The sequence below is a fragment of the Bos mutus genome, chromosome 7 (genome assembly GCF_027580195.1).
Source record: "Bos mutus isolate GX-2022 chromosome 7, NWIPB_WYAK_1.1, whole genome shotgun sequence".
In the NCBI taxonomy this organism is placed as follows: Eukaryota; Metazoa; Chordata; class Mammalia; order Artiodactyla; family Bovidae; genus Bos; species Bos mutus.
The window spans coordinates 35,038,831-35,056,438 of NC_091623.1; positions in this window are offsets into that span (position 1 = coordinate 35,038,831).

Below are 17,608 nucleotides of genomic sequence, written 5' to 3' on the forward strand. Positions count from 1 at the left end.
CTCTTAGGTGGCACAGGCTGGAATTAAGTACTTTCCTTCCCCAGGTCATTTTGGCTCTGATAATACCCTGGCATGATAGACTGTTTCCCCTGAGGGTTAGCCTTTTTAAGAACAGAGTACTCTGGCATATTTCAAAATTGTTCCTTTTCTCCTTCCCCTGCCAGAAACAGGAGGGAGTTTTCTTCGGTATTTACAATGGGAATTTGGTCAGATTCCTGGAGATAAATCTCACAACAATGTGGGTCTCTTTTGAACTCTCATATTTCTACACACTGGACTGCAAGGAGATCCAACCAGTCCATCCTGAAGGAGATCAGCCCTGGGATTTCTTTGGAAGGAATGATGCTAAAGCTGAAACTCCAGTACTTTGGCCACCTCATGCGAAGAGTTGACTCATTGGAAAAGACTCTGATGCTAGGAGGGATTGGGGGCAGGAGGAGAAGGGGACGACAGAGGATGAGATGGCTGGATGGCATCACTGACTTGATGGACGTGAGTCTGAGTGAACTCCGGGAGTTGGTGATGGACAGGGAGGCCTGGCGTGCTGTGATTCATGGGGTCTCAAAGAGTCAGACACGACTGAGCGACTGAACTGAACAGATACTCCAGCAAGTTCTCAATACCAATTCAGATTTTCCTACTCTGGTACAGGTTCCTATGTTGGTTTCTGTGGGTGAGCCTCTGCTCCAATAAACCAAGGCTTTCTGTATTGGCCAGTCCCTCTCTCCAGTCTTGGGGCAGTGGTTTGTCCTGTGTTGTTCAGTTGCTCATTTGTGTCCAACTCTTTGTGACCCCATGGACTGCAGCACACCAGGCCTCCCTGTCCATCACCAACTCCGAGAGTTTACTCAAACTCCTGTCCATTAAGTCGGTGATGCCATCCAACCATCTCATCCTCTGTCATCCCCTTCTCCTCCTGCCTTCAATCTTTCCCAGTATCAGGGTCTTTTCTAATGAGTCGACTCTTTGCATCAGGTGGCCAAAATATTGGAGCTTCAGTTTCAGCCATCAGTCCTTCCAGTGAATATTCAGGGTTGATTTTCTTTAGGATGAACTGGTTTGATCTCCTTGCTGTGCAAGGAACTCGCAAGAGTCTTCTCCAACACCACAGTTTGACAGCATCAATTCTTCATTGCTCAGCCTTCTTTATGATCCAACTCTCACAACTGTACGTGACTACTGGAAAAACCATAGCTTTGAATATACAGACCTGTGTAAAAGCTGGATTTTCAGTCTGTTCAGCTTTTACTTGTTACTAGGATGGAATCATGACTTTCAAGTTCCTTACTGAACTTGAGGAACTGAAGCCAGAAGTCATTGTGGATCTTTTTTAGTATATTATACTTGGGATTTGTTGAGTAACTTAGACATATAGATTAACAATTTCATCAAGTTTGGGACACTTCAGTTATTATCTCTTCAAACAAATTCCTACTCCCTTTTTTCTCCCCTCCATCTGGGGCCACTGTTATACTTAGTTTAACATATTTAATGGTAGATGGTAAAGAATCTTCCTGCAATGCAGGACACCCAGGTTCTATCCCTGGGTGGGGAAGAGCCCCTGGAGAAGGGAATGGGTAGCCACTCCTGTATTCTTGCCTGGAAAATTTTATAGACGGAGCAGCCTGGCAAGCTTCAGTCCATGGAGTCACAAAGAATCTGACACGACTGAGCCACTTCACACTTCACGCTTTCACAGGTCTCTATGGTTCAATAACTTTATCTTATTTTTATTCTGATTCTCAAACTGGATAATCTCAATGGAATTATATTCAAGCTTGTTGATTCTTCTTAAACTTTTGTTTTGGTCTTTAGTAAATTTTCCATTTGGTTATTGTATTTTTCAACTCCAGAGTTTGCGTTTCATTTTAATATAATTTATATCTTTTTATTCATCCTCTATTTTACAATGTATTATGTTCATACTTTGGTTCCTTATATATTATCCTTTAGTTACTTGAACATAATTTTATTAGCTATTTTAAAGTCTCTATAACCTCTAAGAGACAGATTTGTTGGACTAGTTTGATTCCATGTGTATGCAACACATTTGACTGTTTCTCTGTGTACTTTATAATGTCTGGTTGAAAACTGGATATCGTTGATGACATAATGTGAGAACTCTAGAAATCAGATACTCTATTCTCCCTCTGGCCAGATTTTGTTACTGTTCTTGTCATTGATTTTTCTTGTTTTAGCTATTTGTTGATTTAGTGATTGTTGGGTTAACGCTATACAGTACATTTACTGTAGCATGTGACCATGGAATTTTCTCCTCAAATATCTTATTAGTCAGCTAACAGTTAATCAGAGATTTCTTTAAATGACTCGAACCAATAGGCCTTCTATTCTTTGCTGAGAAGCTGTATGTTTTTATTGGGGATGCTTTCAATGCTTAAGAAGATTACAGCTCCGCATCAGGGTCGGTCACTGGCGAGTGAATAACGCTTTCTCCTGTGTTTTCTGGATTGTGCACCATCACACACCCACGCACAGTCTATGTTTCTCATGAACATTCTAGAGCAATTCTAAGCTCCTTATGCACATTCCATTACCTAGGTATTAATTTTAATTTTTTTTCAAGGACTTATATGTTTCAACTGTAGTGCAGTTTCAGGTAGCTTCTAACTGTTGCTTCCTGACCTGCATACAGGTTTCTCAAGAGGCAGGTCATGTGGTCTGGTATGCCCATCTCTTTCAGAATTTTCCAGTTTATTGTGATCCACACAGTCAAAGGCTTTGGCATTGTCAATAAAGCAGAAATAGATGTTTTTCTGGAACTCTCTTGCTTTTTTGATGATCCAGTGAATGTTGGCATTTTATACTGGTGCATTTTGCTGTACAGCAGAAATTAACATAATTGTACAGCAATTATAGTCCAATAAAATTAAAATAACAATATTCTGCAAATAGGGATTTTCTAAGGAGATGTGAGAGAGTTTAAACAGTGACAGTGTTCTTGAATAGGCCTTTTTGAACAGTTCCAACCCCCTTAATTGATGGTGTGATACTGGTTTTCACGAAAACCAGCTACTACGAAACCTCAGCTACTATGAAACCTTATGGAACACGGATACAGTGAGTCAAAAGACCACAAAACCGCTGTTTTTGCAAAGGTTTGTCTTGAATGTACATTTTAGTGGGGGTCATTGTAAGCCTTTAGTTATGTTTGAGTTTTGAATAAATCGATTTGACAGCTGTTTATCCAGGGCTAGACACATAGATCTATGGACGAAAAAAGGAAACTTAGAAGTATCCTCATAGGAATATAGAAAAAAAGATTTATGATACGGGTACAAATATAATACAGTGGAGAAAAGACAATCTTTTCAAAATCATTGTTTCGATAATTGGATATTTTTAGGAAAACAAAAATAAAAAACAAACCTTAAAAAGAAAAGAACTCCACTGAATTTCACACTTAAAAAAAACCTTAAAATGTATTGCTGCCAAAATATTTGATATAAACTGGAGGTAGGAAAGAGTTCTTAAGCTAGATACCAAAATCATTATCCATAAAAAGAAAAATGATCTATTTGGTTTCATCAAAAAAAATAAAAAATAAAAACCTTTGATCTGCAAAGACTGTTAAGAGGCCAAAAAACCAAGTTGCAGACACAGAGAAAGTACCTGTGAACTGTATGTTTGATAAAACACTTGTATCTAGAATATATAAATCTCAAAATTTAATAGATAAAGAAAATCCAAAGAGAGTATATTGGTGTGCTTATATGCCAAGGACATGAACATGTTTATATGCTGGGCACATGAAAAGATTTTCAACATCACAAATGATTCAGTTCAGTTCAGTTCAGTCGCTCAGTCATGTCTGACTCTTTGCAACCCCATGAATCGCAGCACGCCAGGCCTCCCTGTTCATCACCAACTCCTGGAGTTCACTCAGACTCATGTCCATCGAGTCGGTGATGCCATCCAGCCATCTCATCCTCTGTCGTCCCCTCTCCTCCTGCCCACAATCCCTCCCAGCATCAGAGTCTTTTCCAGTGAGTCAACTCTTCGCATGAGGTGGCCAAAGTACTGGAGTTTCAGCTTTAGCATCATTCCTTCCAAAGAAATCCCAGAACTGATCTCCTTTAGGATAGACTGGTTGGATGTCCTTGCAGTCCAAGGGACTCTCAAGAGTCTTCTCCAACACCACAGTTCAAAAGCATCAATTCTTTGGTGCTCAGCTTTCATCACAGTCCAACTCTCACATCCATACATGACCACTGGAAAAACCATAGTCTTGACTAGATGGACCTTTGTTGGCAACGTAATGCCTCTGCTTTTGAATATGCTATCTAGGTTGGTCATAACTTTCCTTCCAAGGAGTAAGCGTCTTTTAATTTCATGGCTGCAGTCACCGTCTGCAGTGATTTTGGAGCCCAAATAAATAAAGTCTGACACTGTTTCCACTGTTGCCCCATCTATTTCCCATGAAGTGATTAGGGAGCTTCAAATTAAGACTACAATAAGAAATTGCAACAACTCATTGAATAGCAGACAAAGAAGTAGAAGGTGGAGTCAAATGTGACCCTACTCAGTACTGATAAGGTTGGGATGTAGAAAACTGGATATCTTTTACAACTCCTGTACATGGTTGGTGGGAATATAAAATGGCTACAATGGTATAGTCCCTGTGGGAAAAATAGCTTGGTGGTCTACAAGCAAAGAAACATACATTTGCCATAAAATATATATTTTATTCTCAGTATTCATCCCAGGAAATGAAAATTATGGTCATACAACACCTGTACACAATCGTTTAGAACAGCTTTATTTGTAATAACCAAAACCAGGAAACACCTAACACGTCCCTCAATAAGTCAGTGTTGTACTGTGTTACATCCATGCCATGGAATACAACTCAGAAATAAAACTGGTGACATTGATTTATGCAGCAGCTTAAATATAACTGAAGCTCATTAAGTGAAAGTGAAGTCGCTCAGTCGTGTCCGACTCTGTGCAACCCTCCATAGACAGCAGCCCACCAGGCTCCTCCGTCCATGGGATTTTCCAGGCAAAAGTACTGGAGTGGGGTGCCATTGCACATTATGCTGAGTGTAAAAAGACAATCTCAAAAGATCGCATTCTATATGATTACATGTTTATAATATTCATTAAATGGTAAAGTTGCAAAGATAGAACACAGATTATAGATTTTTCACTGAGGAAAAAGCGAGGTGTAACTCTAAGGGTGTAGCAGGCGGGAGATCTTCAGGGGATAGAAAGATTTTACGATTGTAGTTACACTAATTTACACATATGACAAATACTAAAAGAACACATTGTTACACAAAATTGCTGTTTGATATTGTACTATACTTAGGTAAGATGTTACTATGGAGAAAACTAGGATAAATGTATATAGGACTTGTATTACTTTTGCAAATCCCTGTGAGTGAATGTTAAAAAAAAAAAAAGGAAAAGAAAATGATCATAATTCCCTGTTGAGATTCTGAATGTAGAACAATTTCCAAGCATGGAAAAAACTGCTGCTAAGCTGCTAAGTCATTTCAGTCGTGTCTGACTCTGTGCAACCCTGTAGATGGCAGCCCACCAGGCTCTCCCGTCCCTGGGATTCTCCAGGCAAAAACACTGGAGTGGGTTGCCATTTCCTTCTCCAATGCATGAAAGTGAAAAGTGAAAGTGAAGTCACTCAGTTGTGTCCGACTCTTCGTGGCCCCATGGACTACAGGCCATCAGGCTCCTCCATCCATGGGATTTTCCAGGCAAGAGTACTGGAGTGGGGTGCCACTGCCTTCTCTGAAGAACCCTCAAATACAGTTAAAAGTATACATAGTAATTACTTCTTCAGATAACAATATACTTGGCAAAAGGGAAGCTGCAATTTTTAGGACTGATATGGATTCCTAGTTGACAGTGATAACTGGGGATCTGAAGCATCATCAGTGATTCCTTGTTAAAGAATACTCATGGGGAGGGAGATGGGAGGGGGTTCAGGATGGGGAGCACATGTACACCCGTGGTGGATGCATGTTGATGTATGGCAAAACCAACACAATATTGTAAAGTAAAAAAAAAGAATACTCACATGGGAGCAAGGTAACAACCGAGTTGTGATTTATGTCCAGCTCACATTAGATCTGTGGACATACAAAATGAGCACTTTCCTAGTTCTATGTTATTTATACATTTTAAAATAAATATGTAGCATAAATAAATATGCTATTTATACATTTATCCAAAGGTATAATGGGATCACACATACTTGGTAGTTATATGTATTTGAGGGGGGAAGTTCAGGGGCTGTGGATAAGGACTTTCATTATAGGGAAAGCCAGTTGGAAAACTGAAAATTCTCTCTGACCTGGACCAAAATAGAAAATAAAAACAATATAAAATTCTGAGAGCAAAGACTGAAGTTAGTGTTACCCTTAACAATCTAAAGAATGCAGTGGTAGTGATCTTATCTTTTAATTCCTCTATCTGTCCTCTTTGGTATTTTTGCTAGAAGAGGGTGACATGACCTCAGATACATGATATGCAGCTACTGATCTGGAAAATGTATTGTCTTCCGTCTTTATCAGAAAGGGTAATCAAAAACATTTCAAATTCAGTTGAAATGGAACATATTATATATTTATAGTCTTGCAACTGGGCTCTCACATTCCTTGCAAATACATCTGCCAAGAGACTTGTACCAGCTTGCTATCCTACATGCAATCACACTGAGCCATTATATTCACGATAGCAAATTTCACAGGATGAGCCAGAGGTGATAATACTTTTGAGTACCTGGTAAGCATATATACTCTAGATGTGAGAAGTAAATCTTATGACGCTTTAAGTATTGATTACATCATTTGATTATATTAGGGTCCAGAAGTCTGGGGATGCCAGATAATCCTTCCAAAATGAAGCGTATATTGTTTCATTTCAACCTTCACACCACAAAGAGTGATATATACAATGTCTGTTAGAACTCTTTGGATTCAGTCTGACAATACTGTTCTAACCTATAAACCAGGTGACACAAAAGATTTCCAGGTTTCAGGCTTAGAGAGGAAATTACTTTATAACAGGTCCAAACTGCAGGGCAAGTGGCCAAGCAGCTTCAGCCATGTGATCCAGCAAATCCTATGTCTTCCAATTTTTCCACACCAAGAAAATACACCAGGAGAAATTTATCACAAACTCTAGCAGGAGAATCACAGTACATATCCTTCAAGTTCTGAAATAAATGCAGGGCTTCCCTGGTGGCTCAGACAGTAAAGAATCTTCCTACAATGCAGGAGGCCTGGGTTTGATCCCTGGGTTGGGAAGATCCCCTGGAGAAGGGAATGGCAACCCAAGGAGAATTCCATGGACAAAGGAGCCTGGTGGCCTACATTCCATAGGATCAAAAGAGTCAGATACCACAGAGTGACTAACACTTTTCACACTTTCATCTTCAGTAAATAATTACAGACATTTGAAAAAACAGTCATTGGCAGGCTACAAAGCCCTGGTGAAGACAGACTTACGACAGTTACACCGAGTAACTATGCAGCCAAAACTGCCAGTTTTGAGCCAATTTCTAGCAGACTTGCACATTTGTAAAGTTGGACAGGCTCAGCAGCAAGCAACTATAGGTTAGAAACTGCGTAAGGATAATAATCAGGGCCAGAGGACACATACAAACTGCATGAACAGATATGGCAGACTCCCGGATTTTCTACTGTACTCCCGGATTTTCTACTGTTGCCTCAGTGCCTGTTAAATTCATGTCTGTGAATCTGACAGTTTGATCTCTTATCACCAGCTGATAGGGAGGCCACACCTAAATTTGGTTCAAGGGTGGATTAGCTTAGTACCCTGAAGACACTGTCCTTCATGGCCAGTGACCACAATACAGCCCCAACAAGAGAGGGTCTTAAAAGATAATGGACTGTGGGATATTCTCAAGCTGAGTACAGCTTTAAGTGTTGTATCGATGTGGAGGGGAGAATGACCCGAAGTTAAAATTTATGTATACTTGCTTGACTGTCTGGTCAGGTAACTGGAGGGAGAAATAAAAAAAAAAAAAGATGAGAGAAAGTAAACTTTGGGGTAAAAATGTGTAGATTGATATATGAGAAGGGGTTCTTATAGTGAAGATGTTTTACATCCATCAGAGCGTATCTGCCACACAGGGGCCAGTAAACAATAGGGTAGACCCATGGTTCCAGTGGTCAGTATCAATGGGCCACTTCTGTGTCAGCACAGTTGCTATGAGGCGAGAGTAGTGGCTATACTTAGGCCCCGAATCACGGGCTCCTATTAATACTTTTGAGGCCAGATATAGCTACTGCTATAGCCAAACGTCCTACTGCCCAGTAGGAGATACAGAGGCTGAGTTCCTAATATGGAAGCATACAAAAAGGAGACCAACGATCCATTTAGAGGCAAGCTGACTATATTGCACCCCTTCCACATGAAGGGGAAGTGATTTATTTTGACAGGAGTAGATACTCAATCCAGGTACAGATTTGTCTTTAATTTGCAAGGGGTATTCAGCCAACACCACTATCTGAATGTGGATATTTGATCCACAGGCTGTTCAAGAGAGGACTGTATTCAACACTGATGAGCCACCCAGATCCATCTTCACAACTGGAGTTGGGAATGGCCCTTAGCTTTCAAAATTCTCTACCACCATCTTGGCTGAAAAGAAATTGCTGTTCCTCAAGTGATATCCCCATCTCAGATTAGTTCATATCTAAAGACCCCCATGGAATAATTCCAGTAGTCCATAGTAAGGTTGCATTTCCTCTTGATGTCATCTGAGACCTTCACTGAGACTGTGTAACTTCCCTCCTTCACCTTCTGGCCAGTTCTGCTTCTTCCACAGGGGGTTATCTCAAGAACACTTCTTAATAAACCTTCTCCATGCTGATCTTTAACTTGAGAGTCTGCATCTTGGGAAACTTCCTTATAGGGAATTTTTCTAAAAGTACCATTGAACTTAATAGATATTCAACTTCAAATAAATCCTAATTTTTTTTTTTCTTTCTGTGTTTCCAGTGTATAAGGAACTTCAAGTAATTAAGGAGCAGTTTTAATTTAAATGACCTCTTCAAAGTTGACTGCAAACTCTGTTTTGATAAATCAAAGAAAACTTTATGAAATCATAAAATGGAACAGAAGAGTGTTTAAAACGAAGTCAATTTTTATTTGTCTTGTGATGTTCAAATTCCAAGTTGCTTCTTATTATCTATATAGAGCAAAGTAAAATGTGAATATCATATTTAGGAATCGGAATATCATAGAAGGCAATTGGGCAGTGAGGTTCAGAAAAGGAGCTGGTAATAAGTGACATCTGTGTCTGTTTCCAAAATGAGGAAGTGCACAAAAGACTTCTTGGAGCTTGTGATTCTTGTACTTTTTCAGCTTGCATAGTGGAATTAATCATATTCTGAATAAGGTTACTGTGTACAAGTCAAACTGTGTTATCTCTCTTTTTAGCAGACTTATGTATTTTCCAGGCAAGAGTACCGGAGTGGGGTGCCATTGCCTCCTCCGTATGTGAAATTAGTATTACAGAAATGTTTGAAAGTGTAAATGTTAGTCATTCAGTCATGTCCTACTCTTTGCAACCCCATGAACTTTAGCCCTCCAGGCCACTCTGTCCATGGAATTCTCCAGGCAGGAATACTGGAGTGGTTGCCTTTCCCTTCTCTGTGGAACCTTCCCATCCCAGGGATAGAACCTGGTCTCCTGCCTTGCAGGTGGATTCTTTACTGTCTGAGCCACTAAGGAAGCCCACAGAAATGCTGAGGTCACCAAAATGAAAAGAAGCCTATGAATAACCTCGCATAAACAGACAGCTTTTCTTTGAATATAAACTGAAAGTTGAATACTAAACCTGAAGGAAAAGGATTTTTTTCACCTCTATTTATTCTATAGACAAAGGCTCTATTTGAAGTAGCGTGAGGGGAAATATGCTAATCATACGTGTGAGCCTCTTGTGCTTTATTTATGGACATTGTGAGGTGTGATATCATTATTTCAATAGAGACTGTGTCTGTTTTAAGAGACATTCTCATCAGCATAATGGAAAAAGCAGGTATTCAACCACACCAAAAGCTTATGGTTGGAAAACTCCTCACACACGTCTTTAATGTCAGTATCTAGCTATTACTTTTTTTTCAAAGGGAAAGCAATTTTTTCTCAGAAATATCATCATCATTACCTTCTTTCTTTTAAATGATAAGGTTTAAATGTGAGTAAACACTTTTATCCCTCTGTCCATCTTCCACATATTACTTCCGTGCTTTCAATTTTCCTACTTCTTATCAACCTTTCAAGGACTTACTTAAATATATCTTTTTCTCTTTTGTTAACATCACCTTTTAAAAGCATAGCTATTTTTATTCAGCAGTTTATTGCCTTTCATATTTTTTTCCTTTTTATTGAAGTATAGTTAATTTACAATATTAGTTTCAGATGTACACCATTGTGATTCAGTATTTTTTGGATATAGTCCATTATGGATTATTACAAGATATGGCTATTATTACTTGTGCTATACATTCATATGGATTTCTGGAGAAGGGAAAGGCTACCCACTCCAGTATTCTGGCCTGGAGAATTCCACAGACTGTATAGTCCCTGGGGTCATAAAGAGTTGGACATGACTGAGCAACTTTCACTTCACTTCACTTCATTTGGATATTTTTAGATTCCACATGTGATATGACACAATGCTTGTCTTTCTTTGTCTGACTTATTCCAATGAGCATGGTATTCTTTAGGTCCATCCACATTGCTGAAAATGGTAGATTTTCATTATGTCTTTATGGCTGAGTGATATTCTATTGTGTATACGCACACAGCATCTTCACCCATTTATCTGTTGAGGGGCACTTGGCTGTTAGTGCTGCTATGAATGTTGGGGTACAGGTATCTTTTCACATGAGAGTTTCAAATTAGTGTTTTATCTGAATATATACCCAGTAGTAGAATTGCTGGATCATATGTTTAATTTTTTGTTGTTAAGAAAACTGTATACTGTTTTTCATGGTGGCTGAACCAATTTATATTCCCACCTAAACTGTACAAGGCTTCCCAGGTGGCTCAGTGGTAAAGAATACATCTGCCCATCAGGAGACACAAGTTGGATCCCTGGGTCAGGAAGATCCCCTGGAGAAAGAAATGGCAACCCACTCCAGGATTCTTGCCTTGGAAACCCGGGGGACAGAAGAGTCTGCCAGCTACTGTCCATAGGGTTGCAAAAGTGTGGGACACAACACAGAGACTAAACAACAACATTGTACAAGGATTTCCTTTTATCTGTATCCTCTGCAGCATTTGTTATTGGTAGACTTTTTGATAGTAGTCATTCTGACATGTGTGAAGTGATATCTCATTGTTTTGATTTCCATTTCTTTAATAATTAGTGATGTTGAACATCTTTTCACGAGACTATTAGCTATCTGTATATTTTCTTTGGAAAATGTGTATTCAGGTCTTATGTCTTTTATTTTTACTATTTTTTTTGATATTGAGTTGTAGGAGCACTTTGTATATTTTGGATATTAACTCCTTGTAAGTCGCATCATTTGCAAATATTTTCTCCTATTCTGTAGGTTGTCTTTTCATTTTGTTGATAGTTTCCTGTGCTGTGCATAACTTGTAAGTTTAATTATGTCCTGCTTGTTAAATTTTACTTCTATTACTTAGGAGGTTGAACATAAATCATAACTTTTTTTTTGGATCAAAAAGTGTTCTGCCTATGCTTTCTTCTAGGAGCTTAAGGTTTCCATCTTACATTGAAGACTTTAAACCACTTTGAGTTTATTTTTTTATATGGTGTGATGGAATGTTCTATCTCATTGTTTTACATGTGGCTGCCCCGTTTTCCCAGCACCACTTGTTAAATAAACTGTTTTTTTCTTACTTGTATATTTTTGCCTCCTTTCAGTCAGTTCAGTTCAGTTGTTCAATCGTGTCCGACTCTTTGCGACCCCATGAATTGCAGCATGCCAGGCCTCCCTGTCCATCACCAACTTACGGAGTTCATTCAAACTCATGTCCATCAAGTCCAGCCATATCATCCTCTGTTGTACCCTTCTCCTGCCCCCAATCCCTCCCAGCATCAGAGTCTTTTCCAATGAGTCAACTCTTTGCATGAGGTGGCCAAAGTACTGGAGTTTCAGCTTTAGCATCATTGCTTCCAAAGAAATCCCAGGGCTGATCTCCTTCAGAATGGACTGGTTGGATCTCCTTGCAGTCCAAGGGACTCTCAAGAGTCTTCTCCAACACCGCAGTTCAAAAGCATCAATTCTTCGGTGCTCAGCTGTCTTCACAGTCCAACTCTCACCTCCATACATGACCACAGGAAAAACCATAGCCTTGACTACACGAACCTTTGTTGGCAAAGTAATGTCTCTGCTTTTAAATATGCTATCTAGGTTAGTCATAACTTTTCTTCCAAGGAGTAAGCGTCTTTTAATTTCATGCCTGCAATCACCTCTGCAGTGATTTTGGAGCCCAAAAAGATAAAGTCTGACACTGTTTCCCCATCTATTTTTCATAAAATGATGGGACCAGATGCCATGATCTTCGTTTTCTGAATGTTGAGCTTTAAGCCAACTTTTTCACTCTCGTCTTTCACTTTCATCAAGAGGCTTTTTAGTTCCTCTTCATTTTCTGCCATAAGGGTGGTGTCATCTGCATATCTGAGGTTATTGATATTTCTCCTGGCAATCTTGATTCCAGCTTGTGCTTCTTCCAGCCCAGTGTTTCTCATGATGTACTCTGCATAGAAGTTAAATCAGCAGAGTGACAATATACAGCCTTGATGTACTCCTTTTCCTATTCGGAACCAGTCTGTTGTTCCATGTCCAGTTCTAACTGTCTCTTCCTGACGTGAATATAGGTTTCTCAAGAGGCAGGTCAGGAGGTCTGGTATTCCCATCTCTTTCAGAATTTTCCACAGTTTATTTATTGTAGATTAATTAACTGCAGGTGCACGGATTTATGTCTGAGCTTCCTATTCTGTTCCATTGATCTATGTGTCAGGTTTATTTGCTAACACTATGCTCTTTGGATTAGTGTAGCTTTGTAGAATAGTCTGAAATGCTTCCAGCTCTTTTGTTTTTTCTCAAGATTGCTTTGGCAATTTGTTATCTTTTGTGGTTTCATATGGGCTTCCCAGGTGGCACTAGTGGTGACCTATATAATTATTTGTTCTACTTCTGTGAAAAATGTCTTGGGCATTTTGGAAGGAATTGCATTAAATCTGTAGATTACTTTGAATAGTATAGACATTTTAATGATATTAATTCTTCTCATTTAAGAGGATGTGATGTCACTTATCCATTCTTCTGTGTCAATTGATCATTTTATATCAAATATTGAATTAACTATTTTTGATCAGATCTTTCCAATATTTTCTAGTTCCTTGTTTAAATGAGCTGTGTTTAGATCAATTCTCTTCCCTAATTCAGCAAGAAAAATTTTTATTACCATGTTTTGAATTCTTTGGTGAATTTTAAATTTCTATTTCATGACTTTTCCAGGGGTTTTCTCTTGCTCTCTCAGTTGAGTGTGATTCCTCTTTCTTATTCTCTGTCTCTATGAATTTAGGTGAAACAGTTACCTGTTGTGATCTTGGAGGGGTGTTCTTATGTGGGAGCATCCCTGTGTAGACTCCTTACGCTCAGTGCCTCTGGTGGGAGGGCTGCATTTGATGCGGACGCCAATCACATCATTCCCCCGAGGGCTAGCAGCTGTCACTTTGGTAGAGGGTACTGGTGATGGAGGAGCTCCCCACTGTGGGGGTGGAAGGCAGGACAGTGCCCATCATCAGTCTGTCAGGGGAAGGGGCTGGTCCTGACTGGCTGGAGCAGAAGCCCTGAGCCTCGGGCTTGAGCTGCCTTTGATCCCTTTAAGTCTGTGTTTTTCCTTCTCCAGGTTACCAGGATGGTTTCCCCTGAGAAAGGGGATTCCAGAAGCAAGTAGGGCCTATGCACTTCCAGAGGGCCAGTGTTCTGCCCAGGTAGGTGTCTGCAGTTTCACTTAGATGTAGCCCCTGACCATATATTGCCCCCAGTTGTGACCACCACAGACAGTGCTAGGCTGTGGTTTGCAGTGAGTGGGGTTGGAGTGTCCACTCAGGCCGGGCACGGGATGGTCACGGGAATTCTTTGGCCCCGCTGCCCTCAGAAGCCTGGGGCACTTCTGCAGCTGTGCTTGAGTTAGTACCCACAGTGGCCGCCCTGCCCTACCTGGGTTATGCCCTGGGCCCCAGGTTGCCTCTGCAGGTCTAGGTGGAGGTTCTTCCTAAGTCCTGTCCGCCTTAGGGACTGGGCCAGGCTATGACATGGAGTGAGCCAGGCTGGGCATTTATTCATCTAGGACTGGGTGGGCTGGGGGCTCAGGTTGGTAGCTGCTGTTAAGGCAGACCCCCCCCCCCCACCCATGCCCTGCCCGGAGCCAAGCCAGCCCCCCACACATCCCTCAGGAGGGCAGTCCAATCTTCTCCAGCCTTCCTCTCTGCCCTAGCGGTTCTTCCAGAAGCCAACAGGGCTGGCTTGTCTCCTCTGCCTAGGAGCCCAGAACTGGGATGAACAGGCTGTGGCTCAAACCACTGTCTCCTCAGGGTAAGTGTTCACCTGAGTGGTTTCCCTTTTCCATGAGTCCCCTGCCAGGCACACAGGTCCTAACCTGATGCTTTTCTTCCATTCTACCTAATTACATGCATATCTTTCTCGTATTCTAGATTGTACAGGAGTGCTTCTACTATTTCCAATTAACTTTCCATGAGAATCATTCCACATATATATGTGTTTTTGACATGTTCATGTGGGGAGGTGAGCTCCACATTTTATCCACCATCTTGATCTCCCCCCTGCCTTTTAGGCATTTTTATTCACTTTATTTTTTGCATTTAAAAATCATTATTCTAATTTTCCAATTATCTGAAAATTAGGAGCTTCAGGAGCATTGATTTTGTCCTATATAAATTAATTTTAAGTGTACACAATGTGACATTTTTTTAAACATAACAGCTCCTTTTGTATCATATTCCATTTAAAAAATAATCTCCATAGCAAGTTGACACCATTAACTGTATGACTCACAATCCAAAACTTACACCTCACCTTTCCTACCATATTTTAAAACCAGAAATACTTCTATGAAAATTATTATTGATATCATTCTCTTTGAAATTTATCATTAACATCACTATTTGGTATCAAACAAGTATTAGAAAGCTCAACCCATGCCTGTTATCAATTGATATTGTACCACTACTTCTCCAACTTATCGAATATCAACATGAGTAGAAAACATGTGAATTTTGGAGGACAAGCAAATTAATTAGTTTAATTTCTCCAAAACCAAATTAATATACATCCAGTTAGGTGAAAGTGAGAACTGCAACTATCACAGTTGAAATCTGTTATTATATCTAATGTTTATCTCCCTAAAATAGTTCAAGTTCCAAGAAAATTCAGATTGTATTTCTCTTGCTATTGATGCTTTCAGGGACTAGGACAAAACCTCATCTACACATAGAGATAGAGATAGATCAGATACATACATATGCATATGTGTGTGAGTGTTTCAGTGAAGAGTAAGAAAAGGGAAGGAGTAAAATTAGTTGCATCTTAAGGCAAGATAGCACTAGAAAATGTAGCCACCCTTTTTATAATCAGCTGCAAAAGCAATATAAATGAAGTAAAGGATTCTAGCAGAGAGAAATTGAAAAGTAAAGTATGTTAAAACCATGTACATGTATGTATAGAAACAATATATAATATGTTGTCACCTGGTTAATAAAAAAATTTAAATCATGTTCCTTCTAAAATGATCTGTTTATAATTTTGTGAATAGTCTGTATATATATATATATACATATACACACACATTACATGTATTTTTCTCCTCTGTGTATTGCACACCATTCAGTGATGGGTGTATGTGTGTATGTGGTATATGCATTGGTAACATGTTTTATCATTATGCAATCGATATTTCACAATTAATGTGGAATAGACTGTTCCATGAAGACTCCATTGGAGACTATATAGAAGCACTCCAGATAGTTTTTGCTGTGATCATTGTTGTTGATAATGCTGATGACAGTGGTGATATTTGTATGTGCTGATTAAAAACAAATTCCACTTCTGGTACATTCACTGCTCTCATCAGGATACAAAAGCCTTAAAATAAGTACACAGGGTCATGCCGCAAACTGTTTGGCATGATTATATCAACTGTGAACTCTGTGCCAGTCTTGGCATTTGAATCTACTTCTGCAGTGGTTGCTATGGTAAGTAATTGTGAAGATTCTTTTTCATATTAAATGAAAAGGAAGTTAAATAATGTGAAGAAGTACATAAAATGGTTATAGAGATCAAAGCTAATGTTAAAGTTGTGGGGCATAAAAATAGAGCTTGAATAGGGACTGATTCACTAGATTATTTTAACCCAAAGGCTTTCCTCCAATTTACAAAGGAATCAGCACGGTGCTGAAGCCCACTGTTTAAATAAAATATACTGACTGCCAAAGGAAGAAAAGACTCTTAAGTCACAGACACACTTTCAAAGCCTCAAAAGACTCTGTCTTACTAACACAGCATAGAGTATGAGAGGCTGGAACTGCAGAGGACTGAAGTGTTGGGGCCACAATATAACTATGTTTTCAGGAATCATTTCTAGATATAACTCAGATTCTGAAACTTTCCTCAAATAACAGGCATCACCTTCGATAGTTTTTAAGATGGATTTCACTGCCCACTTACTAGCCATTTTAAACCGGTGTGGAAGGTCCAGATTGCAGCTGTGAAGGTCTGTTTCGGTTGCTTGCTCGTCACCTATTATTTAGATATGGGGAAAGACCATCTTCTAGAGTGAAGAAATCTTTCCATTATTAGTGGCCAGTAAAAATAGTATAGATAAATGACAAAAGGAATATTCGGCAGACAGTATAGGGCCTTTGAAACAGAGACAATTGTAATAATTAGGCAGACAGAAAGAAAGCTTCCAAAATCATACGTTTTCTTAATAAATCCGAACTTCGTCAATATCTCTTTTATTTTTTATAAGTCTAGTTTCATTTGCTATCAACAGATCCAGACTTATTTATCTGAGTAATAATTAGCAGTGCCAGTGGGTGCCTGACAGGTAAAATAAATATACGATTTAAATCCAGTATCAGAAAAAGGGAGTTGAAGTGCTTATGGTAAATTGGAGCACGTGTAGCCTACCTAAAGACATTCATATTTAAGTCATTTTGAAGCAGTTTGCTGAAAAAGAAGCACATTTAATTAGACTTCTCCAGGCTATACATTTTGATGGTTCTGGCAAATCTTTCCATTAGGCTAAGCCACACTGAGCCTCTTTTTTTCCCCTTTCTCCCTCTCTTATTTACTTCCTCATCCCCCACCTCCACACTCCCTCCGTCCATCTTCTCTTCTGAAAACTTTCTTTCCTGAAGCCATCCTGCGTGGTCTTCTCCTCGTGGCATTCAGGCCTTTTAGGGGGAAGAGCCCCGCCCGGAGGGGGCAGGCGCTGGCTGGCCCTGACAGTCACCAGGTAAACACAGGCCTTTAATTCAGGGGGAGTATTCCAGTGGCCACTGTCGTCACTCACCGAACTTACATTCTCAAGTCGG